General features: G+C 45.5%; 1 protein-coding gene across 1 annotated transcript in view; it reads left to right on the top strand.

The window, feature by feature from the left end:
- Positions 1-18880, top strand: part of Inpp4a (inositol polyphosphate-4-phosphatase type I A) — a 118864-nt gene that overhangs the window by 580 nt on the left and 99404 nt on the right. The window lies entirely within an intron of this gene.

Below are 18880 nucleotides of genomic sequence, written 5' to 3' on the forward strand. Positions count from 1 at the left end.
GGCAGGCGGGGCCGGCCCCCGCGGTCGTCATGGAAATGCACAGCCGAGAGGTTCGCCGCGGTGGTGGCGTCTGTGAGCACAGAAGATCCTCGGGGGCGACCCGGTGCCTCGGACCCTGAAGGCCTCGCTGTGCTTAGGTGCGGGTGAAAATCAACATGCTCCTCAGGGTGGTCAGTGGGGCACTGTCCCCTCGACTCCTGCCCATTTACCCTGGCCCCTACTCCCAGACAACATGCCTCCCATCTTTGCTTTTTTATGTTATATTTCTCTCTGGCTGTGCACGTCAGGGAAGGGATGCCGAGAGATTTTCAGGGACCCTTGGCCGTCCTTTGAAAAGCCAGTGGTGAATGTGTGCGCCAGGGAAGACTGAGACACTCAAAATGTCAAACGTAAATTTGTACCTTTGTGGGCGAAGGAAGCGAGAGCATCGATGGGCTGGGCTTCCCTGCCGCCCCTTGTCGCCTGCCCTCTGACATTACGTAAGGATGGGCTCCTCCTCCCAGAGTTGAAAGATCACGTTAATGCTCCTCTGGGTGAGAAGGAGTATAGGCTGTTGTAGAGCCCATCTTCGCGTCTTTTGCTCTGCTGCTGTATTTTTTGTTGGGAAACTGACTAAGAGTACAGTGTGATTTGTCACCTGCCTTTCTGGGCGTCTGAACCATGGGAATGAGGGCTCGTTGGGGGTTGGGATATTGCAGTGAAATCCTGTGTGGTTCCTCCTGTCACAGTGGGTTGTGTGGACCTTGGGCACCTACCTTGTGGGTGGGGCTGGGGATAGAGAAGATTGTCCTCGGTGTGAATCCTGGTGGACTCCAGTTCTCAATGTTTGCATCTGTAAAAAGTGAAAACGGAATCCTTTTTGCCAAGTTTGTTTTGAAATCTAGGTAACGGTTGTTAACGAATCGCTATAGGTTGTCCTTTAATAAAGCCTGATTTTTTCTTTGGTTGGAAACAGGCTATCTTCAAAAGGAATTTTGTACTAGGCTGGATCTTCTGTTTTGGAGATTCTTTGCTGAAATGTTTACTCCTGGAAGGTTCCGTTTATTGGTTTCTCTGAAGAGAGCTGAAAGGTGGTGCACACGTGAGAGGTGTGATCAACATGGTGGTTCTGTTAGAGGGATGGTGTTGGGGAACCGTGATGCTGTCCCCGGGGTGGCCTCCTAAGCTCACAAGGCCTTGTTCCCTGTGATGTCTTGTAAACATGCTCCATAGCAACGAACCACAGTTCCAGGAAGGCTTTGACTCAAAGACAGGTTTTAAAGGAATGGATGATGGACAGATCCAAAGGGAAAGAAGGGCTGTATTTCTTCCCAGCTCTGCAACAAAATTAGTTGTACTTACATGTTGACCTGGCTTTTCATTTACCATCCTCCATCTCAGTGTTTATCTGCTCAGGTAAGTCCTGAGTCGGAGCCTAAGTCAGACATTATAGTTTATCCTGTTTTGGAAACTGGATGTTTTGTAATACTGTTGTTAAAATGGATATTTTAAAAAACATGTTAAGGAAACAAGAAATATACACAAGAGCTTTCTGCAGTGGTAGACCACTACAGAAATGGCATGTATGCTGTGGAGAACTATTGGCCTTGCAAGTCCCTCTAGCCTGCAGTCTCCCTGGGAGCATTCTCTGTCAGCATTTTTGTGAATGCACCAAGGAAAAAGACCTGGAAGGAGGAAGGCACCTACTAACCCCCCACACCCACACCCACACCCACCCCTCAGGGCTTAGCAACTCCTGGTTTCAGTGAGGCAGTGTGGAGGCGGAGACTTTCCACCAAGACTGTTTTTTCCTGTGTTAACTTCTTAATGAGAAATTTCTCTTTAGCTTGCATATTCTAGAAAAGTTCCCATAGCATCATCAGCTACTCATGGTGTCAGGAAGATTTGACTTTCACTGAGGAAAAAATAGAGCAGATCTGCAGTGAAGGAGGCTTACTTCTGTTGGTGCTGCTTTTGTAGAACTTAATTAATGAGCTGGTCTTGAGAGATCCTTCAACACAGCTTTTATTTTTTTCTCTTTATTGTCTTGGAGCAGAAGCTGACTTCATTTTGACTGTCTCTGTGCTTTAAGAAAATACCCATTGTGAATCTAGTCCCCAGGAACTTACCTGGTACACACCTTGCTGCCCTAATTATTTATTGTATTTTGATATGATTTCAGACTCTGGTAGAAAAGTTGCAAGAATTCTTCGATACCTTTTTTTCTCATTGAGTTTATTGATACATTGTAGGTATACAGTACAGTTACATTCATCATTGCGATCTTGTACCTTTACATGACAGGTCTTGGTTCTCATTTCTTCCCCTTGTCCCTGCCCTCCCTTTACAAGATACTCTTTATATAGGTTCTCCTGACATGGAGATTTTGCTCTATTTCCTTTGTCCTCATATTCATACTTGGTTACTTTTTAACAAACTATAGTATTTAATAGTTGCAGACTCAGTACCCTTTTATCTTTAAGTACTTTGCAATGTATTTCCTAAAAACAAGGACATTCTCTTATATAATAAAGGTACAATTATTTTTTAAAAATCAGGAAATGAGCATTGTTACAATGTTGTTATTTGAAATCTTGCCAATTGCCCCAATGTCCTTTATAGCAAAAGAGAATCCTAGCTTATTTGTTGCATTGTTTTTCTGTCTCTGTAGTCTCCTTTAATATGAAACATTTGAAGACTGCCAGCTATTTTTTATATCATGTTCCTCAATTTGGGTTTCCTCGTGACTAAATTCAGTTTATGCACTTGTGGCAGAAGTAGCACAGGCTTGATGGCCTGGTTTTCTTAGTGTGTCCCATTAGGAGACACAGGTTGCCCATTAGTCCTTTCACTGGCCTTGTTAACTTTGGGCACTTGGTTAGCAGAGTGTCTGCCTCATTGAAGAGTTTCCACTTCTCCCCATTGTGATTAATGTGTGTCTCGTAGGGAGAGAACGTGAGGGTGTAAATAGACTGCCCTAATTCTTTTACCCACTGATTTGGAACCATTGATGCTTCTTATCTGAATCAGTTACTATGATAGTTGGCAGATGGTGATTTTCTAATTCCATATTTCCTTCTACTTTTACTACTTGGAATTGTACTGAAGAGAAGAAGAACTTTACTTTCTTCCTTATTTACTTTTGATTTGCATCTCTGGATTCATTAATGCTCATTTTATTCAATAGGTATAGCCTGTTACTGTCAGTACTCCAGTTATTGCTTGAACTCTTCCGGTTGTGGCCTGTGGGAGCCCCTTCCAGCTGGCCCTTGTATCCTTTTGACATTTTCCTGTCATTCTGTGAGGACTGCTTTTCTTTCAGGCATATCAAAACTCAACCAGCATTTTCTTTATCCCAGCCCTGGAATTAGCCATTTTCTCCAAAGAGCCCTGGTTCCTTTTAGTGGGGAATGATATTCAGAACCAAGATGGCTGGACATGGTGGCACATGCTTATAATCCCAGTGCTCTTGGAGGCAGAGACAGAAGGATCTCAAATTCTAACCTAGCCCGGGAAGTTTAGCAAGACCTGTCTCAAAAACTTAGGGGGCATTGGGGATGTAGTTCAATCCCCAGTATTAAAACAGAAACAAACATGTGTGCCTGTACATATACACACAGAACCAAGTTATGGTCCAAAGGTGTGCTCATTGTTCCTGAAGTGCTATTGCTTCTAGATTTTTTTGGTGGACAAATACTGATAGTAAACAAGTACAGTCGCATTACACAAAATTTTCTGTGATTTGCCTTTTAAAATTGTTATAGGACCAGGGATTTAGCTCAGTGGTTCCGCCACCTGCCTCGCAAGCACAAGGACCCGAATTTGATCCCTGGTACCAAAAAAAAAAAAAAAAAAAGAAAAAGAAAAAAATTAATGTTATGTTCTGGATACGTATATGTACTGACACAATGTTTGCCTTTTGGAGTGTGGGATCAACATTCCATAGTATGAATGTATCATAATTTGACTGTTTCTTACTGATGCTTGATTCTGATTTTCTGCTCTAAAAGTAGTCAGGCATGAACCATATCACTGTTAACCATCACACATGATTCAGTTGTCTAGGCCTCTGGAAGTAGAATTTCTGGGATAAAGACTAATTTTAAATTGAAAATACTATGTTGCCAAATTGTCCCCCAACAGCCTTTATCAATTTGTACTCCTAATAGTGAATGAAAATGTCAAAGTGAAAAGACCTTTCTACTTGGCCAACATTGAGCAAAATAGAGTCCACCAAGAAAATGTGTATACAGCTCAGCAGTTCGCTGTGCTAATAAATGTCTGGAAGCTAATGGCCACCACTTTGAGCACCTGTTGTAATTGTAGAGGCAAAAGATAACTTGTATTATTCTCATGATGTCTCAATAAATTAGTATTAAAATACTTGTACAAGGTTTTCTTTACCTGATGTATATATATCTTGTTAATCTTGCCAGTCTGATGGGCAAAGAAGACATCATTGTTTTAATTATATTTCACAAATTGCTGAAAATATTGAAGACTTTTCATGCTAGTAGCATCTGAGAATTATCTGTTCACATCCTGTGTCCATTTTTTCCTTACTAGGTTGTTTTTTGTTACCTCACCAGATTGGGGAAATTACTTTAGCTTTGGATGTAGTCTTGGCAGCCTTAGAAAGCCCTTTAAGGATATGATGCATTGTTTATACTAAGAGAGAAGGAGCCTCGTGTTTTCTGAGCATCCCCTGCATGCTAGGCCCAGGGCAGGTGTCCCCAGGCAACCTCTTAGAGATCTTGTCCAGGACTAAGCTGTGTGTTGAGAAAATCACGGTGAGGTGTGGTTGACCAAGTATTAAAAGGGGTTGAACTGGGATTCCAACCCAAGTCTGTGGATCTATTGCCATTTCCATTAAATCACATGAAAATAAATGCTTTACTTTATATATCAGTATATGCATGAAAATTAATTACTTGGACTCCATATCACCAATTCTGTTTTTAGTATTTTGAATTTCTCTTTGCAATGTCAAGAACTTCTTTACTCAGTCCTGCATGCTGAGCATATATATCTTTCAAAAGCACTGCTTTTTATTCCTAGAACTGTTGTGGGCTTTAGAGCTGAACTTTCTGAGAGCCGCCAAGAAGATATGTGACACTGGGCAAGAAGATTAACTTTTTTGTGCCCAGTTTTCTCATCTGAAAAACTAGACTGGTGGTGGTGGGCATCACAGAGGACTTTTGAGTTACACAGCACATGCTTAGAGCCAGCCTGGTGCCTAGTAACTGCAGGGATGTGAGCCCTTACCATGAGTATGTCTGGAGCATGTGGGGCCAGTGTGGGATTAGATTATCCTTTTCCCTGCAAGTTTAATCTCTTAACCATCCATTTGTCATAACCCGTATGGAGATAGGGAGGTCAGGGCCCTGTGTTCTGCACCACTGTCTCTTTTTTCTGGTCTCTTGCGTGTACCTTTCTCATGCCTCATGGTAGTTTTCAAGCTTGTGCCTGCCAGCTAGCCCAGCCCAGATGGCTCTGTGGTGTTTGCCCATAACCCTAACCCAGCCTGCTCAGTGAGCATGGAGTCTGCTCAGTGATGTTCACCTGCTGAGGGCTCGGAAGCAGAAAGGTGAGTCAGTGCGGAGGGGAGCATCAAGGTTCACGTATGACTTCATGATGACAGTGATTTCTGGAATAGGGTCAGGGGGACTGAGGGTGTCCTCTGACCTCCAGGAGGAGGGATTGGGACTCTGGAGGAGGAAAGCATTATCCCTTCCTTCCTGTCGCGCTCCCAGAGCCCTTTCCCTGTCTCCTCCTCAGTTTCCTGCAGTGCCCTGGTCGGCACCTCACTAGGCAGGACTCTTGAGGTCTCCTGAAGCCCCTTGCCACCTGTCTGCTTCCCAACTCCTTCCCAGAACCCTCCTGAAGCTGCTACCAGCTGCTGTGGTGGAAGCTGATGAGATTCATTCACTCTCGGGAGTGGAATGTTCTCTTTGCCCATATATATGTTTATATAAATGGTATATACACTAGCACATCAGCCTGGATTTTAAAGAAAGATGATGTAGGTACACAGTGAAAATGTGAAGGAAGTATATTTAGGTGTCCTGGAGCACAAACAGGGTGCTAGTAGAAAACAGGGGTGCCCAGTCTAAGGAACTCCTGGGGCTGGGTTTCTGTGCCCACTTTGGTCTTCCCTTCCCCACTCCCCAGCTCATTTTGCCAGCCAAGTTTCCTTGCCCCTGTGCCCATGGTCTCCGTAGGGGACTCTTGTGGGACTCTGCTAAAGGAGCAGCCTAGACAGCTACCCAGGATCAGGTGAGGTCTCAGTCCTAGAACCCAGGCCGGCTCTTCTGACACTCTTCCAGGATACTCCTGAATTGTTAACGTGTAGGGTTTGCATGCTCTGTATGCTTTGCTCAATTAGCATGAAATCAGAGAGCAGTACAGTTAGCAGGGGCTTGGGAAGTGTTTCAGGCATTGGCTGGAGATAGCCCAAGTGACTGGTTTCTGCGGTGGCATCTTCTGACTGCCTAATGTGACATGTTTTGAGTTCCCCTTTTTCACAAGGATAGCTCCCACTTCACTTTTGTGTGAAGTAAAACAGCCACCAGTATGTATTTGGTCCACTGTGCTGTGCTTTTCCTGAAGCCAATTTGTAGATGTCTTGATTTTCCAAGATTTAAAGAGATGAACTCTGCACCTGAGATGCTGTCAAGACCTAGCCTCTTGCTGAGCGCTGGCCCTGTTAGTGTAGGTAACTGAGGAGGGAGGCGTGAGGAGGGGACAGGCCAGATTGGATCCACAGCCATGCTTTTGGAAGGGCTGTGAATCTTGAAATCAATCTGAGGGTGTGGCCAGCAGTTTTAAAGTTTTTTTCTTTTGGAGATAAAATGGCAAGTATCCAAGTATATATCCTATAGGAAGGATAGGATAGGATAGGGTTTTTTTGTAAAACATTTATTTTTTTTTTGTGTGGGGTATATTTGTGATAATAGACTACTGTGAATATTTCTTATTGTAGGTTTTGGTAAAGATTTTGTCAAACCCTGAGGTCAAGTGTAGGGGGTCCTAACCTGTTGTGAGGAGGGGCTACCCTGAATGTGTGGCTCCTCGAGGTCTTTTTCTTTCATCATAACCTGGGTTTCTGCAAACCGTGTGGACTGAGAATCACAGATCTGAGGTGAGTGGGCCTAAAAGTGCCATGGACTGGAGCAGTGTGGCCACTGCCACAGGGCAGCAGCTGAGAACCGTTTTGCTTCCACTCTGTCTTGTTGGTCATCAGCGTCCTTAGCACAGCCACTCTGATGGCAGAGGGGTGTGTTAAATTGTTAGGTTTGGAGTTTGCCTGTAGATGCCTGCAGCCCCTTTATCTGTCTGACCCAAGGGCTAGGCTTGTCTACCCAAAGAGGAAGACCAGAGAGCCGCTTGTTTGAGGCTGGCTCCAGAGAAACCATGGCTGCCCTTGATTCCCCTGGGTCCTTTTGTGCCCCAGCAGTGGCAGGGCAGCCCTTGTGTCACCTCAGCTGGATCAGGGCCCATGGGAGATGCATTCTGTAATGTGCATGTCAGTCTGGTTTGTGTTGCAAAGCAGTGAGAGGTAGAAGGTTGTTGACAGGTCTGTGCTTTTTAGGAGAGAGGATAAGGTGGATTATAGGAGGAAAAAGTGCTGGGTGTGAACCTGCATCAACTTTCTCATCTGTAAGGTGGGAAGGGGCCTGGCTCTTCCAGGGAGAGGAGATTAATCTAAGTAGGAGAGACCTGTGAGCTCCCGAGTGCTGGCCCAGTATGGGTAGGGATGCTGTGGCCCCTGCTCGATTTCACTGTCCTGGTAATTTGTCTTTTCCCATGGTGCCCTTTGTCAGCATGTGTTCCCAAGGATGGAACACATCCCATCTCCACTGCTGCACAGGACACCTCTGGAGGAGTCAGTGCTGCAGAAAGAGGAGGTGTTTGGAGGTAGGGAAGGCCGGCAGAGGTTACGGAGAAAGATGTGGGTGGGAGTGAGAGGGAAATGGGAGGAGCCTTGATTCCCATCAACTTTCAGTCGGGTGGACACTGACCCAGCTGTGTTTTACTGACTATATCAGTGTATATATACATTTTTTAAAAAAAGAAAGTAACCTGTGATTGTATGTGAGGGAATGTTGAGTATTTTCACAGTTCTTCATTGCTTTTGCTGTGTTCCACATGCACAATGTCAGATGAAATGATCTCATTATATGATTAGGTGATAATCAAATAGTGATAAAGTGGAATGACTGATGGCACTCAATTAGCCTGGGGCTAATTGGCACCAAGAATATCAAGATACCCCGAGTCATGCAGTTGTTGTTATTCCTCTGGTTTGGAAGTGGAGAGGGGAGTGAGTGAACGGGTTGGCCTTGGGGAAACATCCTGCTGTAGACTGCCCCCTAGCATAGTGGGGAAGGGCGAGGCGGCTCCTTTAGGGTTTGCCCCACTGTCCCGGTGACTTGGTGCAGTTGTGTCTGAACCCCAGGCTCCTCCTTCCTCGTCCCCACAGGGACATTGGTTCCCTTCATGAGTGCCCTTCAATCCTCTCTGACAACAGGCTGGTGGTATGTTCATGCTGAGGGCTGCACGGGTGTAGCCAAGCTTGTGTGTTCCCAAGCTAGCTGGCATTGGATTGACACGCATGCACACACAGTGCCTATTTAGGGAAGTGCTGCTTCCCTAGTTTGTTGCCTTGGAAATCCTGCCTCTTTCTCCTTTCACTTTCTGCCCCCTCTGCAGTGATTCAGCATTGGTTTTCTAGAGTAGAAGATACTTTTTAGTGTCGGAGACCCTGAGAGCCAACGATGTCAGTGGAGACTGAAGCTGCCTGCAGGTCCCGCAACCTGGCTTCTCCCAGACCCAGTGCAGTGTGCACAGCCTTTCCCTGGCTCCTCAGCCTGGTCCCCAGCCCTGCAGCCCTTCTTGGGGGCCCTTTGCAGACAGTACCCCAACTCCATGCAGGTTCATGTTGAGACCAAATCCCCTTTTTTCCCCATAGATGTTTGGAGACCCCTTTATTCCAGCATGCTTTCCTCTAGTAACGTGCACACACTTGTTATCTGGTTCTGGTCTGGGCTATTTCCTGCCTGGTGGCTTGACATCCTTTCCTGATGTCTCCACTTACTTCTGTGACCTACTTTTTCCTTACTTTTGTATTCTATTTTTAATTGATACAGTACCTACATATGCATGGGTACAGTATGACATTTCAGAACATATATGCAATGGAATGATCAATTCAGAGTAACTGCACATCAGTCCTCTCAGACATTTATCATTTCTTTCTGTTGGGAACATTGAAAATCTTCTGTACTAATTATTTTGAAATAGTCAATTAATTGTTGTTAACCATGTTTATCTTACTGTGCTATATATGAACACCAAAAATTACTAACCATTCATCCTGTCCTACCTGTACCCATGAACCATCCCCTCTTTGACCCTCACTGGCTCTTCCCAGGCTCCAGTGATGGAGATCAACTTTTTTGCTTCCATGTATTGTTTAAGTAGGAATAAACAGTATCTTTCTGTGCCTGGCTTGACATACTACCCTCCAGTTCCATCTATGTTGAAACAAATGGCAGAATGTTTATGCTATTGGGTGTATATATGTATGTTACGTTTTCCTTATTCATTCATCTGTTGATGGATGCTTAGGATAATTTCCATCTTGGCTCTTGTCTCTTTGACAGCTTGATGTCATTTCCTTTGAATGTGGACACTCACTAGTGGGGCTGCTGGATCAGATGGTACTTCTAGTTCTAATTTTTTAGAAGCCTCCTTACTGTTCTCTGTAAAGGCTGTACTAGTTTGCATTGTTATCAACAGTGCATGAGTTTGAGAGTTCTCTTTTCTCCCTATTTTTGCCAGCATCGGTTATCTTGTCTTCTTTTTTAAGGCAGAGGTCTCACTATGTTGCCCTTGCTGGTCTTAAATTCCCAGGCTCATGTGATCCTCTCAACTCAGCCTCCCAAGTGCTAGGATTGCAGGCAAATTTTCGTCTTTTTGATAATAGCCATTGTCATTTGGGAGAGACAGTATCACACTGTGGTTTTGATTTGCATTTCCCTAATGATTTGTGATGTTGAGCATTTTTCATATGCTTGTTGGTCATCTATACATCCTCTTTTGAGAAATGTTTGTTCTGCTAATTAAAAAAATTTTGAGGGGTACCGGGGATTGAACTCAGGACCTTGAGCTTTTGAGGCAGGTGGCAGCACCACTGAGCTAAATCCCCGGCCCTGTTCTGCTTATTTTTAAAATCAAGTTATTTGTTATTTTGCTGTTATTTGAGTTCCTTAGGTAGTCTAAATATTAATCCAGTGTCTGTTAGTTTGCAATATATCCTATGTCCAATATTTTCTCCTATAGGTTGTCCTTCTGTTGATTGTTTCCGTTGCTGTGCTAAAGCTTTTTAGTTTAATCCCATTAGTCAATTTTTGCTTTTGTTGCCTATGCATTTAGGGTTATATCTAAAGTTTTTTTGTTTGTTTTTTTTGCCCAGACCAATGTTCTGAATTATTTCCTGGTTTCTTGCAGTAATTTAATATATTTAGGACTTATGTTAAACTCTCTAATGCATTTTGAGTTGAATATTTAATATGGTAAGAGATAAGGGTCTATTCCTTTCCTCTGTATGTGTCTTCCCTCCCCACCGGAGATTGAACTTGCATTTGAGAGGTAGGTATGTGGTGCTACTGAGCTAAATCCCTGACCCCTTTTCTCTGTATATGGATATCCAGTTTACTTAGCACCATTTGTTGAAGAGACTTTCTTTTCTCCCAGTTATGTTCTTGCTGTCTTTGTAGAAAATAAGCTGGCTGTAAACATGTGGGTTTATTTCTTGGTCCTCTATTCTGTTGCATAGGTCTATGCATCCGTCTTTATGCTAGTACCATGCTGTTTTGGTTACTATAGCTTTGTAGTATGTTTTGAAGTTAGGTAGTATGAGGCCTCCAACTTTGTTCTTTTTCCTCAGGATTGCTTTGGCTATTTGGGGTCTTTGTGGTTCCATACACATTTTTGAGTGTTTTTCAATTTCTGTAAAGAATGTCACTGGTAATTTGATAACCTATTTTATTTCCTATTAGCCATTCATGACTTGCTCGAAAAAGGATATATAGATTTAAAGTTATCAGTTAAAGCATAAGCTGATTAAGGGGGAGGGAAGAGCTTCTATGAGTGCTATCCCTTCAGGAGGTGGCAATAAGAAGCTATAAACACATTTCAGGGATGCTTTCATTTCTAACAGCGGACACCAACTTCAGTCACGTGCCTCCCTCCTGAAGCACCAGAGCCCACGAGAACAGAAAGCCGGGCCTGCTTGGTAGTGCACTTGCTTCCGCACATAGTGCTCACCTGGCCACTGCCCAAGACAGTGTTTGGAGGTAGTGTTCTACGAGCCTTCGAAGTGCATTGCCTTTTAAATAATTTCACTTCAGGGAAGAAAATCTTTTCTTTTGAGCCAATTTAATTATTCAATCATTCTCTAATCAGTCAAATATCTTTTTTTTTTGGTACCGGGGACTGAACTCGGGTCCTTGCGCTTGCAAGGCAGGCCACTGAACCGCTGAGCTAAATCGCTGACCCATCAGTCAAATATCTTTACCAGGCTAGATATTAACCTCTGTGGTCAAGAGAGAAGATAAGGTAAGCAGTGTGAAGTTGTAAGGTAGTGAGGGCCTCTTGTGGGAGCACTGCCGACTCTAAGGAAAAGGATTCCTTGGTGACTACCGTTCCAGTGGAAATGAAATGGCCTGTTACCAGCATGAAGGGTTAGAAGCATTTTTTTTTTTTTTTTGGTACTGGGGCTTGAACTCATCACCTTACACTTGTGTGGCAGGCGGCAGTACCACTGAGCTAAATTCCCAGCCTGAGAAGCATTTGGTTTTGAAGTTAGTCTCAGTCCGTTCACCTGTAGGGTGGTATTGGCTGTTTGTGTGGGAACTTGGCTGTGGGCCCTATGTGTCTTGGGTATTAACACCTTGTCCACGCAGGCCACCCTGTTTGGGTGCAGCTCTGTCTTCCTTATAGTGGGCTGCATGGACTCAGCCGCTCCAGAGCACAGAGGGCTCTGGGCTGTAGTGGAGATGACACATTCCAAACAGGATTAGATAAGATATTCCACACTCCAGGGCAGTCACTGCTGTCATTCCTTGGAACTGGGTGTCACAAGATTTGATTCCTATCACATTCATGCAGGTTAGCTGTGTTGTAAACTGTCAAGGGCTGTGTTGCTATATGTTGTGGCAACTCAGAGTTCATGGTTCACACTGTGAACCTAACTTAATAGATTTACTGTAATAAAAAAAGCCTATTTTTTACCCTGTAACCTAGATTTCTCTGTATTCTCTATGCAAGGTAAGCTAGTAAACATTTGGGTAGTAAACAGGAATTTGATACCTGAAAACTGTTCGTACTTGCTGCTCAGACAGGCTAAAAATAGAAATAGAGTTGACTAGCTTTTTTTTTGTTGTTGTTCTGTTGATTATACTACTATTTTATAAAATAACCCTACAACCAAATGAATCTTGGTATGCTTAAAAGATCTTACGAGAATATATTCACCCTAACCTGGAGCCCAGGTTATCCATTTGAAAATGTCTTCTAGAAAAATGGGTATGTTGCCAAGCTTAAATCTTAAGAGTACCCTTTTTTTAACTTCTAAAAAAGGCTCAAATCATCAAAAACCCTTTCTTACCTTCTGTACCCTGAGAGTGGCTACTGATAGGCTCTAAATGAACACAAGGTCTTTCCAGATATCCCAACATTGATTGTTGCGGATTGCCATGCCTGAGCTATGATTACCTTCTGGTGTTTATTTTGCTAGCTGTTTATTTCCCAGTCAAAACATACCATTTTTCTCATCCTGGGAGAGAAATACTTTGCTGAAAGGAGCTTCCCCCCAACTTCACGGGACTACCTTCCATCTCCCCTCACAGGTATGCAGGTCTGTGTGTTACTTGAGCTCACTTTCCCCTTCCTCTGGTGCCCTGTGGGCAGCCGTCCCTGGTGAGTGGATGCTGTGTTTTTTTCAGAGTAAACAAAGGCTATAGGGATGCCTAAGTACGCAGCACAAATGCAGAAAGAAAAGCCAAGGCCAGGATGGAAGTGGATCTGATTTCCATCTTTCCTCTCGAACCCTTTTTTTAAAAATTGAGTTTATTGGTACGTTTTAGGTATACAGTACAGTTACATTCATTTTGGGGATCTTGTATCTTTACATGACAGGTCTTGGTTCTCACTTTTTCCCCTTGTCCCTGCCCTCCCTTCACCCCTCCTCTCCTCCCCATTTACAAACATTTTATTTCCATTTTTTCATTTTCTCATATTTTTTTCTTTTCCCTTATTACCTTTCCCCTACCCTTCCCACTTTCTTCTTGAACTCTTAAAGCGAGAGGCTCCATTGATGGAGTGTAGCAGGGAGAGAAGGGTAGAGGAGGTGGAAGTTCTCAAGAGCGTTGTCCACAGTGGAAGAGGTTCTCAGCACACTTTGGCCACGGCCCTGGTCCTTTCATGGAGACACACATCATAGGCACTTTAGAGCATCTGAATTCAAGATGACGACTACCTTAAACTTTTGGTTTTACTGACTTTTGCCACAAGTGTGATCAGAACACCCACAAGGCAACAGAACATGGTAAAAGGTTGGGATTACAGAGTGCTCGGGCAGGGCTTTGTCCCTGGGACCTTTGCTCTCTTGGATGATAGGCTGGATTGTAACAGGCTGGATGGTGCAGGTCTGAACTGATCTAGTGGAACATGCTCATCTATAGCCCAGGAGTTGCTGTCGCCAGTGGAGTCAGCACTCCATGTGCCTGGTCCAAGTCTCCTGACCAGCTCTCCCCACTGACTTGAGTAGCCTAAGAAAAAGTGCATAGTGCAGCCCTTCTAATGGGATTTGGAGAACTGTTATCAGCAGGATGGGGGTTACTGCTGGGTGGACAAAGGTAACATAAAAGTGCAGTGATCTGCCAGGGGTGCACTGAAGGGTTGCTGGGCAGTGCTGAGTGGCTTACCTGTGCCCAGCTTTGGGAGCCCTTGTACCCTGACTTCCTTGGCGTGTGACTCCTTGCCAGTAATTCCTTAAGGGCCTGGGGAGGTCACTTAACAGTATTGATTCTGCGGCATTGCATTTCATGGGGAGCATGGTGTCCCAAAATGGCATGCACACATGTGAAGATCACCAGTGTTCTCTGGGGGCATTCCCTGTGAGCACTGTGGATCTTGGGTGTCAGAAGACTTAAGTGTCCTTCAAGGCAGAGACAATAGCTCAGTTTTCTCTGTATCTCCAGAGTGTCCCACAGTGCCTGGCATAAAATAGGTGTATAATCAATGTATGTGGCATGAATGAATGAACAGAGCCACTCTGTCATTCATGGCCATAAGTAGAAAGAAAAGCCTCAGCTTCTCTGGGAAGATGGCTTGTTTTCCAGAGGTCAAGCAGGGGTTCAGTGTGCTGAGGACAGCGAGCTGAGACCAGAACCCCATGGCATAGCTGTTTTCCCAGTAGGTTCTCAGCCCCAAATCAAAACTGTCATCTTGTCCTACTATCTGTTACAGGCAGTAAGTAGCCTTTTATTGTCCTCAGCACATGAGCCCTTCTACCTAGCTGTTGGGAATCTGGGGGCTGCTTCTGCTTCTGTAGGTCAGAAGGTGTCGCCCTTTAGGGTCTGATCATCTTGTTCTGGGTTTTGTTTTTTTCAGTTTTACCAAGTTAGAGTAAATTTCCCCCCATGTACCTGAACATATGCAACTGTATGAAAGTACTAAAAGATAAGGAAAAGTCTGAAGTTAGGAGCACCAGGAAAGGTTGGCTTCTCCTCACCTCACCTGGGTTTTGGGAAGCATCACAGGGTCCCATGGGCAGGTGAGTTATGAGTCAGGAAGGGGCAGAGGCTCCCAGGGGAGGAGGGAGGAGGACTGGGCCAACTGGGGAAGAGGCTGGGAGAGGCCGGGCAGGCCCTTTACCAGATTTGGGACTAATTCATCATACCCTGCAGGGGTGCAGACCTTAAATTCTGTTTTGCTTGCATCTTTATTATTATTTTGAATGACAGAAGCCATTCCCTATTCCTTTCATGGTTTGAGGAGATCCTTCTTGGATTGTAATATTTTAAAATAACTATACCTGTGCTCTAACCTCCCAGTTTTGGGGATTTTGGGGCCAGGATTTGGATTCCTGTCTCCACTCAGGATGTCTCTGCAGGCTGGGATGTCATAGCACACTGAACCCTGTGTGGTGATGGATCCTAGTGCAGGTGGTTGTAGTGCCAAGGGTAGGGCATCCAAGGCACCAGCATTGCTGGAGGTGAAGCCATGTTGGTGGAGTTATAGAAATGAAAACCAACATCAAGGAGGAATATTCTGCATCTCCAAGGTGCCCATTGAAACAGTGTGTCAGCTGCCAGAAAGAGGAAGTGCAGGGGTATAGAGAACCCCAGAAACCTGGTTCCTGGAGGCAGCAGCTGTTAGCTTCCCCAGGGGGCTCACCCTTCCAAGACACAGCTGGCAGTGCAGCTTCCATGGGTCCCAGCTTCTTGGAGTCAGGCTCTTCTTGTGACTGTGTAACCACCCTGTGAGGTGGGCATAATGTAGATAGAAGGAATCCTGCTGGCCATGGTGGCTGGGGTGCAGGTGTTTGGTCGTGAGTGTTGACGAGGGAGGAGTTGCTTGTGTCTCTGCTACACCACCTTATGTCTCTGAGGTCCTAGGACTGTGTGACTTGGAGCCTGGGCTTCATGAGCCAGCTAATGGGGTGACCTAGCAGGGGAAGGGGACACAGCGAAGGAACTGCAACAGTGCAGCGGGGAGAGCAGGAGAGATGTGCTCAGTGATGGGGTGGTGGCCCTCCCTTTCATCTCGCTGTGGGGTGACCCTGCCCCCGAAAAAGGCCTCTCGACATCCTCTACCTTATTAGTGGCTCTGCACTAATGTCACTTGGTGGAAGTTCTCAAAACCTCCCTGTGCTTAACTTGATTGGACAAGTTTGGTAACGTTCTATTTTTAATCTTTTCTCATAGGCAACATTTTCATGGCTTAAAAATTATAAGGCGCAGCAGATGTGGTAAATCTGTCTTCTGCCACAGCCACCCAGATTCCCTCTCTGGGGACACCAGTGCCATGTGCTTCCCAAAACACTGTGTCTATGCTAGCAGACGTGCATATGCATCATTGAACATTTGGGCACCCTGGGGTCATGCTGCACACTCACTGGGCACCTCGCCGCCCCTTCACTGTCACTGGAACCTCAGTAGTGCTGCATTTTGTTGTCCAGACGCCCGCCCTGCCCTGGCGGGCTGTGCTGTAGATTCCCTGAGTGGTGCTCTGGGGATACATGTTAGGCTCTTCAGCCTATACTTGGCCATCTGTCAGCTCTTGACATCTGTATGTCCTGGCATCTGTATGCCTCCTCCCCCACCCTTTGCTCTGGGGATGGTTCTGGCAGGATTGAGTCTCAGCCTGGCTGGAAGGAATGAGCAGGCTTAGATAACATTTGGCAGCTCCTCACCATTTAATTGTGAAATGGCTTGTAACTTTTTCTATTATTTTTCTAGCTAATAGTTAGATATTATTTGTAAGCTATACATTTTTTAAATATTACCTTTTAGGGCTGGGGTGGTGCCACCACCTGCCTCACAAGCACAAGGTCCTGAGTTTGATCCCCGATATAAAAAAGCAGAACAAAACAAAACAAAAAATCCCCCAAAACGAACCAAACCAAAATAAAAAATATTACCTTTCAATTGTGCACAGATCTTGTAATCCGACCCCTTGCATCCTGAATGAGCCTCATCAAGGCTGTCTTTGATTCCACCTTCAAGAACAGTGACCCTGAAGGGCTGTCTTGCCTGCTGCCCTGCAGGGCCAAGCTGAGGGGAGAGGGTACACCTTTTTCTGGAGGTACTTGTCGATCGCCAAGATCAGAAGTCATGGGCTTCTAGCTGTGATGCTGCCTGGCCCAGGTGGCTCTGGCTGTGCCCTCTTGGTCTGCCAGCTGCTCCAGCTGGTGTGACCTATGTCTGAGAGGAAGGGGCATCCTAAATGTTTTACAGAGCTGTGTGGGATGGTTGTTTTAGCTTCTGGTCTCCAAGGTGGCATTGTAATTTATCCTGGATAAAGTATGTGAGTTAGGTCCCCAGGCAGTGTAGTGGAAACAGCCCACTACTGAGAGGTCTTGGCCCCAAGGCCTGGGAGTGGGGGTCCCCCAGAGCACACAGGCCCATCTCATTCAGGCCTGTAGCAGGTCGTTTGGGACATAAGGGAAGCTGCTGTTGTGGAGCTGGCCCTGGGGATGTGCCAGAGAGCAGGGTAGAATAACCTTCCACAGAGTCCCAGGTGTGAGGCTTCTATGTGGGGTTTGGACAGCAGGGTTGTGCGGTTCCAGTGAAGGTCTGGCAGACACTAGGCACTGGCCTGGGGTCAGCTGTGTGCATTACCAGTGGCTGAGCAGCCCTGAGGTGTCCCTTCTGGCCCTGGTGATGACAGTCCATGCACACCCACTATCACCTTCTATCCCTGGTCATGAGAATTAGCTAGTTGCAGCTTCATGTCTCCCCTGAATGAACCCAGTCCTGGCAGGAGACCAGAGAAGAGTGGGTATAAAGAGCCAGCTCAGAGGGCTGACAGACGGTGGCTTTCAGGAAAGGAATAGGCTACTGCTTTCAGTTCATTTTTCTCTGAAATGCTCTTGAGGTTTTGAGGCTCCACCCTGGGCCTTTTGTGGCTGCTGGCTGCTGTGGTTTGGTGGGAGGGATGGTCACCAAATCATGTGCAGGCTGAGGAAGAGGATAGAATCTGTAGCTGGGACCTGGGGATGGCACAGCTCTGATACTGAAACAGTCCTAGGAGAGTCGGGCAGAGGGGCCTCCAAGGTTGTGGGGCCTTGTCCTCAGAGCAACCCAGAGGAAGTTGAGGACGGGAACTTTGGAGGAAGTGAAATTGTTGCACATAATGAGTTTCAACACTTGGACTTGCCTTCAAGAAGAAAAACTGGAGAGTTGAGTGCATGGAGCAGGGGCTGAAGAAATCAGAGGAGATTTTGGAGGAGAGGGAACGTCCTTGGGTGAAAAGATGATGAGAAGCAGTTTGGAGGGTCAAATGCTAGCCACGCTTTGCTTGCCAGCTTGCCCTTTGCCCACGTGGGTCCTGGAAGGGTGGCTCTTGCAAGTCCCATGTCAGGAAACCAGTGCCAACTTCTACCTGGCCTATGAAGGGCTTGTGCTGTGTGTATTTGGGTGAGTTGTCCTGTTCACAGTCTGCTACCTACTCCATGAGATCTCGGTACAGGTTGTACCATGAGATATTGGAATTAATTATACTGGATGTTTAGGACAAATGCTTGTGGCAAATTTATATGGGTTGAGTTGATAATCCTTGTGCAACCTCAAGAACACTTTTTTAGGACAGAACCAAATGAGATAAATTATATGAAGGGGCTGTTGTGATCAGGGCACAGAGCTTGACCTATAACATGAGGCTTAGCTTTCCACTGTGGTCCAGAGAGGGTGCAGGACCTGCCTTTTACTACTTGGGATTTCATGAGTCTCTACCATGTGCCAGGAAGTGTACTGAGTGTATCATACTAACTTTCCATTTAGTCTCCTGCATTCGCTTCCTGTAGCAAACTTGGCAGTTTAAGATAACAGAAATATATTTGCTCACCTTCTGGAGGCCAAGAGTCCATCCAGAATGATATCAGTGGGTGGACTGAGGTATTGATCTGAAAAACATGTGAGTTTAAGGGTCAGGTGTGGTGACTGTGCCTTGCCAGGGACAGGGTTGTTGAATGAGTGAATCACAGTTTCACTCAGGCTGAGCAGTGTTGGGCAGCTGGCTGCCTCCTCATTTGGGCATTGACCATGATCAACCTTCAGGCCATGGTGAAAATTAGATAGGATCACGTGGGTTTAATGATGGTCAAGGCGGC

Source organism: Fukomys damarensis, unplaced genomic scaffold (genome assembly GCF_012274545.1).
Source record: "Fukomys damarensis isolate Sample0158 unplaced genomic scaffold, DMR_v1.0_HiC HiC_scaffold_9, whole genome shotgun sequence".
In the NCBI taxonomy this organism is placed as follows: domain Eukaryota; kingdom Metazoa; phylum Chordata; class Mammalia; order Rodentia; family Bathyergidae; genus Fukomys; species Fukomys damarensis.